Here is a 13,198-nt window from a genome sequence, read left to right as displayed (position 1 = left end):
ATTGCTGAGAAGAATCAGAAGTTGATCAACACATAATGTTGTTGATGCTGTGTACAATGTTTTCTTGGTTCTGCTCATCTCACTCAGCATCATGTAATGATTGGAGTGATGCCACCTGCTGGAGAGTTACTGTAGGAAAGCTCTGCCATGAGGAGGTGTCTGAGGGCAAGGCTTGTGGCTTTTCTTTGGAGTCAGGAAGTGACATTTGCTTGTTTATCAGAGCTACCAGCCAATTAGCTTGGAGCTGTGTGTGCATGTGGACAGGATGTTCCCAGTTTCACAGGAGGCTTCTGGGAGGAAAAAGGAAGCGTGGGGTCCTTTTAGTTCCGGGCCTCGCCATGGCAGGTTGGATGATGGGGTCTCTTAGAAATAGTTAGATTTTTACCTTTCTTTCTCTCTTCACCAAATTCTATTCTCCTTAATAAATGCTTAAAAAGTCAAAACTCTTGCTAAAGCTTATAATTTATTGGCAACCACTCATTAGATATTTTAGACAGTATAGCTAGAATTTTAGCCCCTTACAATCAGTTCATTTAAGTCCTTCCAGGTTTCTCTGAAATCTGTCTGCTTCAATTTCCATGATCTACTACTATGTCCTACCTCTGCCACACAGTTCCTTTATGAAGTATAACCTTGCCATCACACAAAGAAGTTTGAAATCTGCTTATCTAACCATAATCAGTTGACTTTCCATCTCTCCTTCCTTCCCTTACCAAACTTTATTCTTTATACACCCTGTAACCTCTAATTTCTCAACCCCTCACATCTCTCCCATGCTATTATCCCTTCACTAGCCACTCCCCTCTTTCCTCCATTTTGATTTCCTATTGAACCAATTAAACTGTACACTGCCCACTTCTGGAGTTCCAGGTACCCCTATTATATCAACAATAGCTCCCTGCCAAGCCTCAGTCTTGGATCACTCCCACCATTTTGCCACTGTCACACCAACTGACTAGCTCTGTGACCCAGGCCAATCACTTAAATTGTCTACCTCAGTTTCTTCAACTGTTAAAATGGGGTCATACAAAGCATTTACTCTCAGGATTCTTGTGAAGCTCAAATGACATAACATTTGGAAAGCAGTTAACACAATGCCTGCCTCATGGTATGTGCTATATAAATGTTCATTCCCTTCCCTTTAGTAGCAAATTACTTTTATCAGGAGGTGTGTAAAGTTGGTAGCTAGGGAAGTGGGACACACAGGGGTGAAAGCCCATTAAGAGTCCAAGAAACAAAGGGAATGGCCATGTACCTCTGTGGGTGAAAACAAAAGTAACCCCATTTCCTATTAGAAACAGGATTCCTTTGACTGAGAGGCCTATCAGGAGAAGACCTCTGCAGGCTTAGATGCAAGATAAAGAAGAATTGACATGTGGTGACTACACTTGAAAGTTAGGTCCGTTTATTTTGCCTTCAGGCTTTCCCACAGGTGCCACTTAACCAACTGCTACTTTCATTGTCTGAAAAAAAAAAAAAGATGCAGATCCCTTTAAATTTCATTTTTCTTCTAAAGGATAATGTACCTCTGGAGAATTAGGATGCAGATATTTGAATATTAAGATAATATAGTCCTCAGAAGCATCAATTCAACTACAGTAGAGATTACACTATTGAATTCCTCCCTGTGTCAATATAGGACAAACCTTAAAGGAAAAAAAATTGGAACACTCAGAATTAAATTGATAGTCATAAGAATCATTTGTTCATTTATATATTGTCATTTCATGAGAATTTGAGTTTTGTATGGGAGAAAATCATACAAATCCTAGCAGGTTTGTGATGAATTTTTTTTTCATGGAAAGTATTCACATAATTTTATCATTTATTTGATATTTTGAATTGCCCTTAGCTAATTACAGATGGACCTTTGCCATGGAATAGATTCTGTTGAGGGAGGATGAAAAAAAAAAATGTGGTCTTTTCCTTAGAACTACAGTTAGATTTTTTAAAGCTATGATAAAAGAAAAAAAGCAATAATATTTTGATTGATTTGATAGGGGCAATCAGAAAATTATGTTTTTTTTTAAATTAGTGTTCTTTTAAGTAAGAATTTTCCAAAACATTATTTGAAATTCTTCAATGAACCACATAGAAGATGAATATCATTCAGCCTATGATGTATAGGTAGATAGATAATCTATAAAGCTTTTTCATAATTTTATATTTCTTAGAATGATACTGACAGTGGGCAATGAGTTGGTACCAGAATTGAAAGTGCAGTATAATGGACTTTGGGTAACTACAAATTTCTTTGATTGCTCCAAGCTTCTACCTAAAAATCAAACAAACAAATACAAGTCACGGAGTATGGCACACTATCATCTCCAAAGTGAAAAAGAATCACCCAAAAAACTATTGAGAGGCACATGGTAAATGTGAGACAGCTGCAACACAGTACATACAAAGATTTTCAAGAGAAAAATGGACTGAATGTCATAAAATAAATATGTGAGTGAAAAAGAAAATAGGTAAGTCATGTAGTAGGAGCAAATAAAAACTGATGAACAGTCTATACCCTTTATTTAGGAAATGAGCCTAATGTAGCCACACATCATTCTCTCCTTCCTGGCTATGCTTCTGAGTCTCCAAAATTTACCACATGCCACTGCCTAGCTACTCTTTCCCTCCCCTACTTCCACGCGTGCATGTGTGTGTGTGTGTATGTGTGTGGTGTTTTTCCTTATTAGAATATAAGTTCCCTGAGAACCTTAGCATTTGGCATAGCAACTGGCATATAGCAAGTCCTTAATAAATGTTTCTTGCTTATGTGGCACTACATTTTGCTGGTGCCCTTCCAATATGATGAGAAAGTGAGAAAGGTGCCCGGAAAATTGAATGGACTTCCCATGGAATACTTGTAGGAGGACATGGACAAGAATTATAGAAAATAGGTTATGATATGCATCACTAGATGAGATATACATATTGATAAGATCACAATATTTATTTTGGTATTTGAATGCCATTTTAAATTAAATACTGAGAGAGAAGTATGTTGGTATTTTAGAATCATGAATTGTGTGGACAGTCTTACCATGTGTAATGGTAAAAAGAGTCTATTACTCATTTGAATTATGAAAGGCAGAAGCAGAGATCTAATAATTTGCAAAAGCAAATGCTTCTTGTTGGATGAGATTTATGTCTTATTTATTTACTTATTTTCACAAAGTTGCATCTATAGCTGGGATCTGGAAGTGCTATGTCACTTTCTTTGGGTACCGGGGAAAGTTATGGCAGTATTTTTGGTGTCTGGAGCTTTAATACTGCTCCTTCTCTCCTACAAGTCTTAGTATTTAATGGGCTACTGGAAGTATGATTAATAAAATTAAATATTTACCATTTATGTGTCTGAAGAAGAGGTCATAAAACATGAAGAAGTTTAGGGAAGTTATATGCCTTAAAAAAAGGTCACCCTAGGATTCTCTGAAACAACAAATTAGGTTGCCTCTAAGGTACCTGTTCATATTCTCTTGCCATCACCCTTACTTCTGAACTTGTGTCAGCCTCTGTGAAATTTCTATAAGACGCAAGAATATTAAGTTTGTTCATTTCTAATTCCTGGAAAAAGAGAGGTCTCTTTTCCCCTCTGTCATTTCTGCTTGACCTGTTCTCTCATTGAGAGAGCTTTCAATGAAAAAAAGGGCACTGTATATGCTTTCAATCCCCCTACAGCCACATAACATAAGCAGGTTCATCCCACTCCTGAGAATACCATGATTATTTTTTTCTTTACTCGAGGTCAAAGATCCTATTATAGCTTAGACTCTAATAATATGAGACCCAATTGGTTTTAGTTCTGTTATGGGGAATTGATGGTCAAAGGGATAAAATGTATATAGTTAGACCTTTCTTTTTCATATTCCTAAGGCAGGTCCCATCCCAATGCTCCTGATAATAAAATCAGTCATTTAAAATAAAAACCATGTCTTGTACATTGATTTTTTTCTTTCTCTAGCAAACTTGCTAAATTGGTAAAAGCACATAAGTGAATTGCTGGGGAACACTTTCTAATAATTCAAACTTTTCCAATTTACTAGCATACTATGTTTCGATAATTCTTTTTTTGTTTTCAGAGACTTATACTAAAAAATTGTCAAATGTGATAGTAACCTTACTGTTCATGCATATTATCTCTTAAGATTTATTGTAGAAATCTGATCCTCATTCCTCTGCCATAAGTGAACCCTGCATTATTATTGAGGGAAATATCACTAATTAGTGAAAACTGATGAAATTTAGGCCATCTTAAGAACTCAGTTACCTTACTAGCTATTCCTTATTTCTAATGGTTCATTCTTTGTTGTTGTGGTTAGCACTCCCATAAGCCCCCTCCAAAGCAGCTTTCTTAAATTCTGCTCATAAGATTTTCTCCCTCTGTGACATCACTCTCTCTTGTCAATGTAGTGCTCAAAGTTTTTCTGCTGTTTCTGGTCATAGGGGGTTTTGTTGCTTCAGAACTCCAGTTAACTTTTCTTAGCTTAATTAAAATTTGGCATTTTCTTTAGCTTGAGAGGTGTTTCTTTAGTGACCATTTAAGCAAGGTCTTAAATGAATGTGTTTGCACATAAGGCTATGAATAGTTTCTTTCCATTATCCTAGCCTGAGCAAGGTTTTTACTTTTCTCTAGTTCCTACCTACAAGGAAAACAATGTTAGAATTTGGCACTTTCAATATAGCAGCCCTAATTCAATTCCCATCTGGAAAAGAATGAATTACTTTGGGGAGGTAATATTGTTTGGTGGAAAGAGCACTGTACTTAAAAATTAGACAACTTTGGTCCTCGTCCTAGCTTTGCTTCTAACTAGCTATCTGACCCTGAAAAAAATCACTTAACCTGTTTGTATCTGTTTCCTCATTGTTCAAATAAAGCAGTTGGACTGTATGATCTAAAGTATTCTTTTTAGCTCTAAAATTCTCTTTGAAGATCATAGAAAAGGGAAAAGGACCCACATGTACAAAAATATTTATAGCTGCTCTTTTTGTGGTGGCAAGGAATTGGAAATTGAGGGGTTGCCCATCAACTGGGGAATGGCTGAACAAGTTGTGGTATATGAATATGAAGGAATACTATTGTCCTGTAAGAAATGATGAGCAGGCAGATTTCAGAGAAACCTGGAAGGACTTGCATGAACTGATGCTGAGTGAGATGAGCAGAAGCAGGAGAACATTGTACACAGTATCAATAACATATTGTATGTTGATCAACTGTGATAGACTTGATTCTTCTCAGCAATGCAGTGGTCTAGGTTAGTTCTTGGGGACTCATGATGGAAAATACTCTCCAAATCCAGAAAAAAAAAAAAGAACTGTGGAAACTAGATGCAGCTCAAACCATAGTATTTCTATTGTTTTTGTTGTTGTTTTTCTTTTTCCCTTTTGTTCTGATTCTTTTCTCATAACATGATTAATGCAGAAAGATGTTTAATGTGATTTTATCTATAACCTACACCAGATTACTTGCTGTCTTGGTGAGGGAGGAGGGAGAAAAAATTGAAACTAGAAATCTTATAAAAAACAAATATTGAAAACTATCTCTAAATGTAACTGGAAAATAATAAAATATAAATATGGAGAAAAAAGATAAAAAAAATTCTCTTTGATTTTTGAATTATCTCAGTTGCCTTAGGAAAAAAAATGGAACATTTTTCAAATCTCTCTCTCTCTCCCTCTCTTTGTGTCTCTCTCTCTGTCTTTCTGTGTTTCTCCCCCTTCCCTTTCTCTTCCCCTTTACAAACATTCCCATTTAAAAGTATGTGATATATGATTTTAGTGTTCTGAAATAGATTCAATATTTGGTTTATTAGGTTCTGTGCTAATATGGAATAGAATTCTGTTTCCTTGTATTTGAAGGTTCACTGTCTTAGATACTGATTGGATCAAAAGCATAAAAGATAGGCATATTGGGAATTATGAAAGTTATTCTGAATTCCAAAGTTAAACATTGTACTAGTGTTTATGCCATTAAATTTTTTATTGTGCTTAGGATCTGAGTCAAAATCTTTGATTCAGAAGGTCAGAGAGTTCATAATGAAGGTTAATTTTTAAATGAATTAAAAGCAACTTTTTAGCAACCAGCCCAAATATTCTGAATCTGTTAAACTTCAAGATGTTTATCTTCATGTGTGAGATGCATTATTTTCTCAGAGAGCACTTCTTTTACCCCAAAGCTATGCAGACTTTAAGTATTTTAGATATAAATCTTTCCTGCAATCATTAGGTGATCCTTTAATGGAATTAACTGTCTTCCTGGTCAATCAGTATTGATTACATCAGTATGCATTGTTGGATTCTTCACTTCATCTCATCTTACCAGTCCCATTCCAATATTAGCTAAAACTATAATGTGTAACTACCCTACATACAGAATTCAGTGCTTATTAATTCTAATGAAGTGGCATGATTATTTTCCAGTTTCTAGTAAACAAAGTCAACTTATATTAACTTTGTGCATGGTTAACAGAAGCAATATTTGAAATGCCTCTTGGTTCCAACTGAAATTCACTTATAGTGATTATTGTCTGTTTTAGGTCGTAAACTATTTAGGGAAGGGACAATGGATAGAGTTATGTTTGTATACAAACCAGATAATGCCTTTTAATAACAGAGGCACTGTATAATGGAATTGATCCAAACCATACATGAAACCTTGAAGATTTGGGGAGACAGGATTTAATCTTTGAATATTTATTTTGTGCCCTGATAAATTTATCATGGTTTCCAATTCCAGTCATAGCTTGGTCTTACTTTTACTGACTCTTTCTTCTACTGGCTCAATGACCACTGTTGCTGCAAGCAACAAGTAGTTGATCTATGGTTGGAAGCCATCAGAAGTTGGAAAGTTTTATAGAGACATCTCAAAGTCTTCTCAATACTAGTGCCTTCCTTCTGCTAATTGTTTCCAATTTATCTCTCACATATAGCTTGCTTTCTATATGTTTGCACATTGTCTCCTGCATTAGATTGTGAGCTCCTTGAGGACAGAGATTGTCTTTTGCCGTTTTAAAAATCTCTAACACTTAGTTCAGTGCCTGGAACATAGTAGGTATTTAATAAATGTTTATTGATTGGTTGATTGATTAAAAACTTACTGAAAACTGAGACCTTCTCATTTCATCATATAATAAGGACTGATAGAAAATTTCAAAAGACATGATGGAAAAATGTATTTTATTTGGGGAACCAAAATTTAAGATTTTCTCCATTTTAAGGGATTTTCCATACCCATTCCTTGAGAAAGGTGTTGACACATAGAACCAGTTGAATAATAAAGCTGATCTAACTTTATCATGTACTTATCGGTCTGTTTTTGTCTCTTTTCCACTTTTTTCTTCTTTTCTCTCTCTACAAATAAATATAAAAAAATGAATAAAATCTATGAAATTTAAAAATGCATACCATTCCCTCTTCTTTTAGTATTAAATGAACTCCTCTTATTATATATTTTTTATACCAGGATTGACTTTGTTTTTCAGTTTTGTGTGAGTCTATGAGTGTGTTACTTATTTGCTTGTTCGTTTATTCATTCAGTCATTCATGTTAGAATATAATCCAACTTATCTTGTACTGTGTGGTATAAGGGCCAAATTTAATATGGGGAGAGTTAAATGGGTGGCTCACCATAATATCAGGGTTCAGAAAATAATGAGGGACCTCTAGGTCAAAATTTTCCTCCCTTCCAAACTGCCTTTTTTAGTTATTTCTCCCAGGCCAATAAGAAAGGAGATTAATAGCCTCTTTTCCATAAATAAATCAGGTGTTATTAATGGGAATAAAATATATAACAAAGGTGAAATTAATAAAGCCAATGACAAGGGAATAGGGAAAAAGAAAAATTGATAAGCTCCCTGGCTCTAGCAAAGACTGATAAAATCACCAAACTTACTTCCAGCTCAGCTAATTCTAAGAGCTGGCTTTGTTTCTGTTAACTCACCACCTGGGGGGGGGGGGGCGCGGGGCGCGGGGCGCGGGGCGCGGGGCGCGCGGGCATAGTTTCTATAGGAATCAGCTGTGCAGCCCCTCCCCAGTCTGCTCTCAGAAGCTGACCAACAGGAAAAAAGCACTCCCAGCCTCAGTGTTCTCTTTTCTACCTTTTCTCTCCCTCCACCAAAATGGAGGTCTTTCAAGTTGAAAAGCTGAGATTGGTCCCCATGGTGAAGTCAGTAGTATACATCAGTCAGGGAAGCACAGGCGTGGCCTATATCTAATCATCTCAAGTAGGTACTTAGTTTCTCAAACAATACTAAATCAATTAGGTGGCACCCCTGGGGGGTCTGCCAAATTCCATTATTTTATCACAGTGGTCATAGAGTAGATGATTTATAATGTTTTTAAAATAATTTCTGATAAAATAGTAAAATTTCTCCAGACATGTTAAATGTTTTTTGTGTTCGGATTATCAATTTTTTTATTCAAATATAAAATAAGTTATTGAATTAGATGGCATATAAAGTCCCTTTCAACACTAAAATTCTATAAATTTTTGATTATTTTGATATTCACTTGACTGTTAACATACCACATCTGCCCCACTGCTAAAAGAAGATAACTTTGGAAGGGCAGGGACTATCTTGTGCTGGAGTAAAAAGAACATGGGACTTATTCAGGAGAGAAATGAGTTCATAACTTACCCATCATACTTTCTACCATGCATAATTCATTTAACTTGAATGTCATTCCTTAGTTGTAAAATGAAAGAATTTTACACTTGTAAAATCTTTCTCACAGGGTTGTTGTAAGGATCAGCTGAGATAATAATGTATAATCTATAACATATATTATATATATACACACACACATATATACATATGTGTGTGTTGTTGTTGTTGTTGTTGTTCAGTTGTTTTTAATCATGTCTGTCTCTTCATGACCTCATTTTGGATTTTTCTTGGAAAAGTTGCTGGAGTAGCTTGCCATTTATTTATGTAGCTCATTTTACACATGAGGAAACTGAGGCAATGACCTGCCCAGAGTCAAACACCTAGTAAATGTCTGAGGTCAGATCTGAACTTAGTAAAATGAGCCTTCCTGACTTCAAAACAAGTCTTCTAACCACTGCACCGTTTAGCTACCCCCTAATAGAACTAAATGGTTATATTTAACAAGAGTATTTTTGATTTGCATTTCTCTCCTCAAAAGTGACATAGAACATTTTTTCATATGATTATATATAGCTTTGATTTCTTTGAAAACTTTCTGTTTATATCCTTTGACCATTTATCAATTGGGGAATGACTTGTATTTTTATAAATTTGACTCAGTTCTCTATATATTTGAGAAATAAAGCCTTTATCAGAGATACTTGCTTCAAAAATTCTTTCCCAGTTTTCAAGCAGTGAAGTCTTACAGTTATATTAATGAAAGAAATCAAATTGAATAGTGCTTCAGCATTTTCAAAATAACTAGCTCAGAACTTTTTTCTTTCATCCTATTCCTAGTTTTACTTTTTGTTGGTTGACCAATGTTATCTGATTAACATCATTTCAACCTTTTTTTGAATTTATAATTTAACAGTATTTGAACTTTCTTTTTTTAAAAATAGAAGTTATCCTCTTGCCCTTATGGTGCATGTCTTTTCCTAAAAGTAGAAGATTTGTCTAAAAAGTCAGGAGAAGCAAAGTGGACCCTATTGGAAATCTAAGGGCAGAAGTGATATATATATATATATATATATATATGTAGACACACATACATATATACACATATATACATGTATGTATATATACATGTATGTATATGTATGTATTCACATATATATACATACACACACACATGTACTGTCTCTACTGTCATTTTTCCCAGTTATTTACCACATGTTTAAAGTGCTCTCATTTCGATAAATTCTCAAAAGGTAACCAAGCACCCATTTGATACTGCCAAAAAAAGTTCCCCAAATTCTCTCTAAGCACAACTTCAACCTCTATTCTTTAGGCTAAAGTCTAAGCAAACAGATGAGCTACATTAACATTCTACAGATAAATGAATTTAGTCTTTGTTTGATAACTGAGGAAGTATGCTCAGAAGTCAAAGGTCTGCCCTTAGTTAACTCTCTGCCTCCAAGCATTTTGAGTTTCAAGATTGTCAAGATATTAAATGACAGGTTTATAAGTAGGGGAGGGAGCTTGTCATCTAAAATAATGAGCCAGGCTCCCTGTGTTTCTGACAAAGAGCAGCCCCTTAAAATGACATTGGAGTCCAAATATACACTAGCAGAGTCTAGCACACAAACCTGAACTGTAAAGGATGGTTTCCAAGTAGTCATCCATGTTCATCTTCATCAATTCTGCTTTCAGTAATCTGATCCTGTGGTCAAAAAGCACAGGAGAACATGGCTTGCCAGGCATCTGTTCCGGTGATCTATCATTACTTAAAAAAGAAAAATAAAGGAGCTAAACTTCACAGCCATGATATCACAGAAGAAGGGGATTTGACTTTCACAGAAGATATCTGTTAGCTGATTAAGATTAAAAATAATTAAAATGCCATCTAGAAACGAGGTTACCTTTATAAGACTTTAAAAGTGGACTGGCCAATTTTTATCCCGTAATGGGTCTTATCCTTTCTAGGGATTGGTAACTGTTTTGCCCCTCCTATTCCATATTTCATTGGATGAAAATTTGTTGTTGTTATTCAGTTATTTTAATCATGTACAACCCTTCATGACCCCATTTATAGTTTGCTTGGCAAAGATACTGGAGTAGTTTGTCATGTCCTTCTGCAGCTTATTTTATGGATGAAGAATTTAAACAAACAGGGTTAGGTGACTGTCCCAGTGTCACACAGCTTGTAACTATCTGAAGCTGGATTTGAACTCAGGTCTTCCTGACACCAGGCCATGCATTCATATCTATTGTGCAACCTACCTGCTCTGAGATGAAAATAGTGGAGGCATTTTCCACGTCTATGTATGAAAACCTTTTATTTTTTAATTCTTCCTCTCTATAACTGTTAGGTTTCAGTTTAAATCTTTTAATTATAATTGGTTTTAGTCTTAGCATAGTAAACTGAGGAGTGTTCTATGGGAACTCTCAAAAGCATAAAAGTGCTTCCTTAGTGTACTATGTAAGCAATCTTACTGACAGGATTCTCAGTAAAATTAGGGGCTGGGATAGTAGCTGATAAGACAGGAATGCATGAGAATGGACTGTGTTGAGACAGCACAGCTTCTCTGAATTTTGAGAGTCTTAGCATGGGGCCACTGTGGCTTTATGTCCTAAGTTTTAATCTTGTTATTGTTATACTTTTGCTCATTTTTTTTGAAAACAGTAAATGAGAGATAAACAAGATAATCAAGAGTGGGAGCCAGAATTCATCAGGGTCTTTGACAAAGGTCTGCTAATTATGTACCTGTCTTTTTCCTTTCAAAAGTATAATACCTACTTCATTATGATATGATTTGGGGTCTTTTGAAGTCTTAAATTGTCTTTCAACTACAGCATCAATGCAATTCAAACTTAAATGTTCCAAAAGATACATGATTTCATGGGCTTTGGTACCCCCCCTAACCAATGAATAGGCTTTTCATAGCTTGGTAGATTGCTATCTGAATTGCTGGAACTTAAAAAAAATGGTGACCAGCCAATGCAATTCATAATAATGTTCTTCTTCCATGCATGTTTTGGAAGCCACACGTGAAGTTCCAAGGACTTGTATGCTGCCCTAAGGCTACAAGTTGATTTATAGTCAATAGAGTTTCATAGTAAATAATTCACTTGATCACTTGATGGCATGCTTTAAGATAGCAAAATCTTCTTTACTTAGGCTTTTCCTTGTATTAAGGCCTCTGCTATTTACCTTGACTGCTCATATACTAATCCTTCTGGATGATAGTCACAATAGATCCATCAAGGGACATCTGCCATTAACTAACTCTACTACCCTACCAAAATCCTTTACATCATCCCCCATTATTTCCTACTTTGCTCTTGTGTGTGTCTGGGGTCATCTTTCTTATCAAGGTCAAGCCCCTCTATTTGTCCTCCTCTTGATCCCATCTTTTTCTTTCCTTTAAGGAAAATTGATTCCTCAATCATTCCCTCTCCCCACTCCATCTTCATCTGTTTCTTTTACAATAGCACCTTCCTTTCTGCTTACAAAGATGCCCGTCTCTCCCACCTTCAAAAAAACAAAACTCTTTCCTTCACCTTGCCATCTCTCTTTCATAGCCAAACTCCTTGTAAGAATCAAGTACTCTCATTGCCTCATCTTTTCTCAACTCTTTGCTTTGATTTTTGACCCCATCACCTGACCAAAACTCTTCTCTCCCAGGTTAACAGTTATCTTTTTTGTTGAGTCAGATGTAATTTTCTCAGTCCTCATACTTTTTGGCAATTTTGGAGGAAGCCAAGCGTTCCAATAGGTGTATAGCTCAGCACAACTGAAGGCCTTTCCTAATCTTCCTCTTTATGAACACTTTCTCTTTTAAAGTTACATTGTATTACTTTATAGTTATTCACTTTTATACATGTCATAATGTAAGATCCTTGTTATTCATTTTAAGAAGAAATATATAGAGACTAGAGATATGGTTGTGAAGTGAGGAACCTCTGAGCTCAAGACATACCTCGGACAAATAATGGTTGTATGATACTGAAAATATTGTATAATCTTTCAAGAACATAATTCTTCAAGGGTCTAAATTGTGGGAAAGGTGCAAATGTGTATTATTAGTGGGGATTTTCTCACTGGGATGATCAACAGGTCTGATATGAAAAACAAAAACAAAATAGTGGGGGCAGCTAGGTGGCACAGTGGATAAAACACTGGCCCTGGATTCAGGAGGACCTGAATTCAAATCCAGCCTCAGACACTTGATACTTCCTAGCTGTGTAACCCAGGGCAAGTCACTTAATCCTTATTTCCCCACTAAATAAATAAATAAATAAATAAATAAAATTCCAGTACCCAGCATATTACCATGCACATGGGCTCAATGTATTTTTTTAAAGATTTGTTGAATTTTGTCCATACACTCCTGAATGTTTATCTCCATATCACAACTCACCTGCTAGACATCTCCATGTTTACACCCCAGTAGTATCTGGAACTCAACATGTCTAATCACTCAACAAGTATTTAGTAAGCACTTATTATGTGCCAAGCACTCTACCAAGTTCACTGAATTCAATGATAAAAGTGAAACCGTCCCTGCCTGCAAGGAGATTATATTCTACCAGCATGTACACACATGATAAGGATA

The 13,198-nt window shown here is 35.6% G+C and overlaps 1 protein-coding gene across 3 annotated transcripts in view; it reads left to right on the top strand.

The window, feature by feature from the left end:
• MACROD2 (mono-ADP ribosylhydrolase 2) overlaps positions 1-13,198 on the top strand; it is a 2,303,223-nt gene that overhangs the window by 676,947 nt on the left and 1,613,078 nt on the right. The window lies entirely within an intron of this gene.

Source organism: Dromiciops gliroides, chromosome 2, assembly GCF_019393635.1.
Source record: "Dromiciops gliroides isolate mDroGli1 chromosome 2, mDroGli1.pri, whole genome shotgun sequence".
Classification (NCBI taxonomy): domain Eukaryota; kingdom Metazoa; phylum Chordata; class Mammalia; order Microbiotheria; family Microbiotheriidae; genus Dromiciops; species Dromiciops gliroides.
The sequence above is the reverse complement of the archived record's forward strand: the minus strand, read 5'-3'. Positions and strand labels throughout refer to the sequence as shown.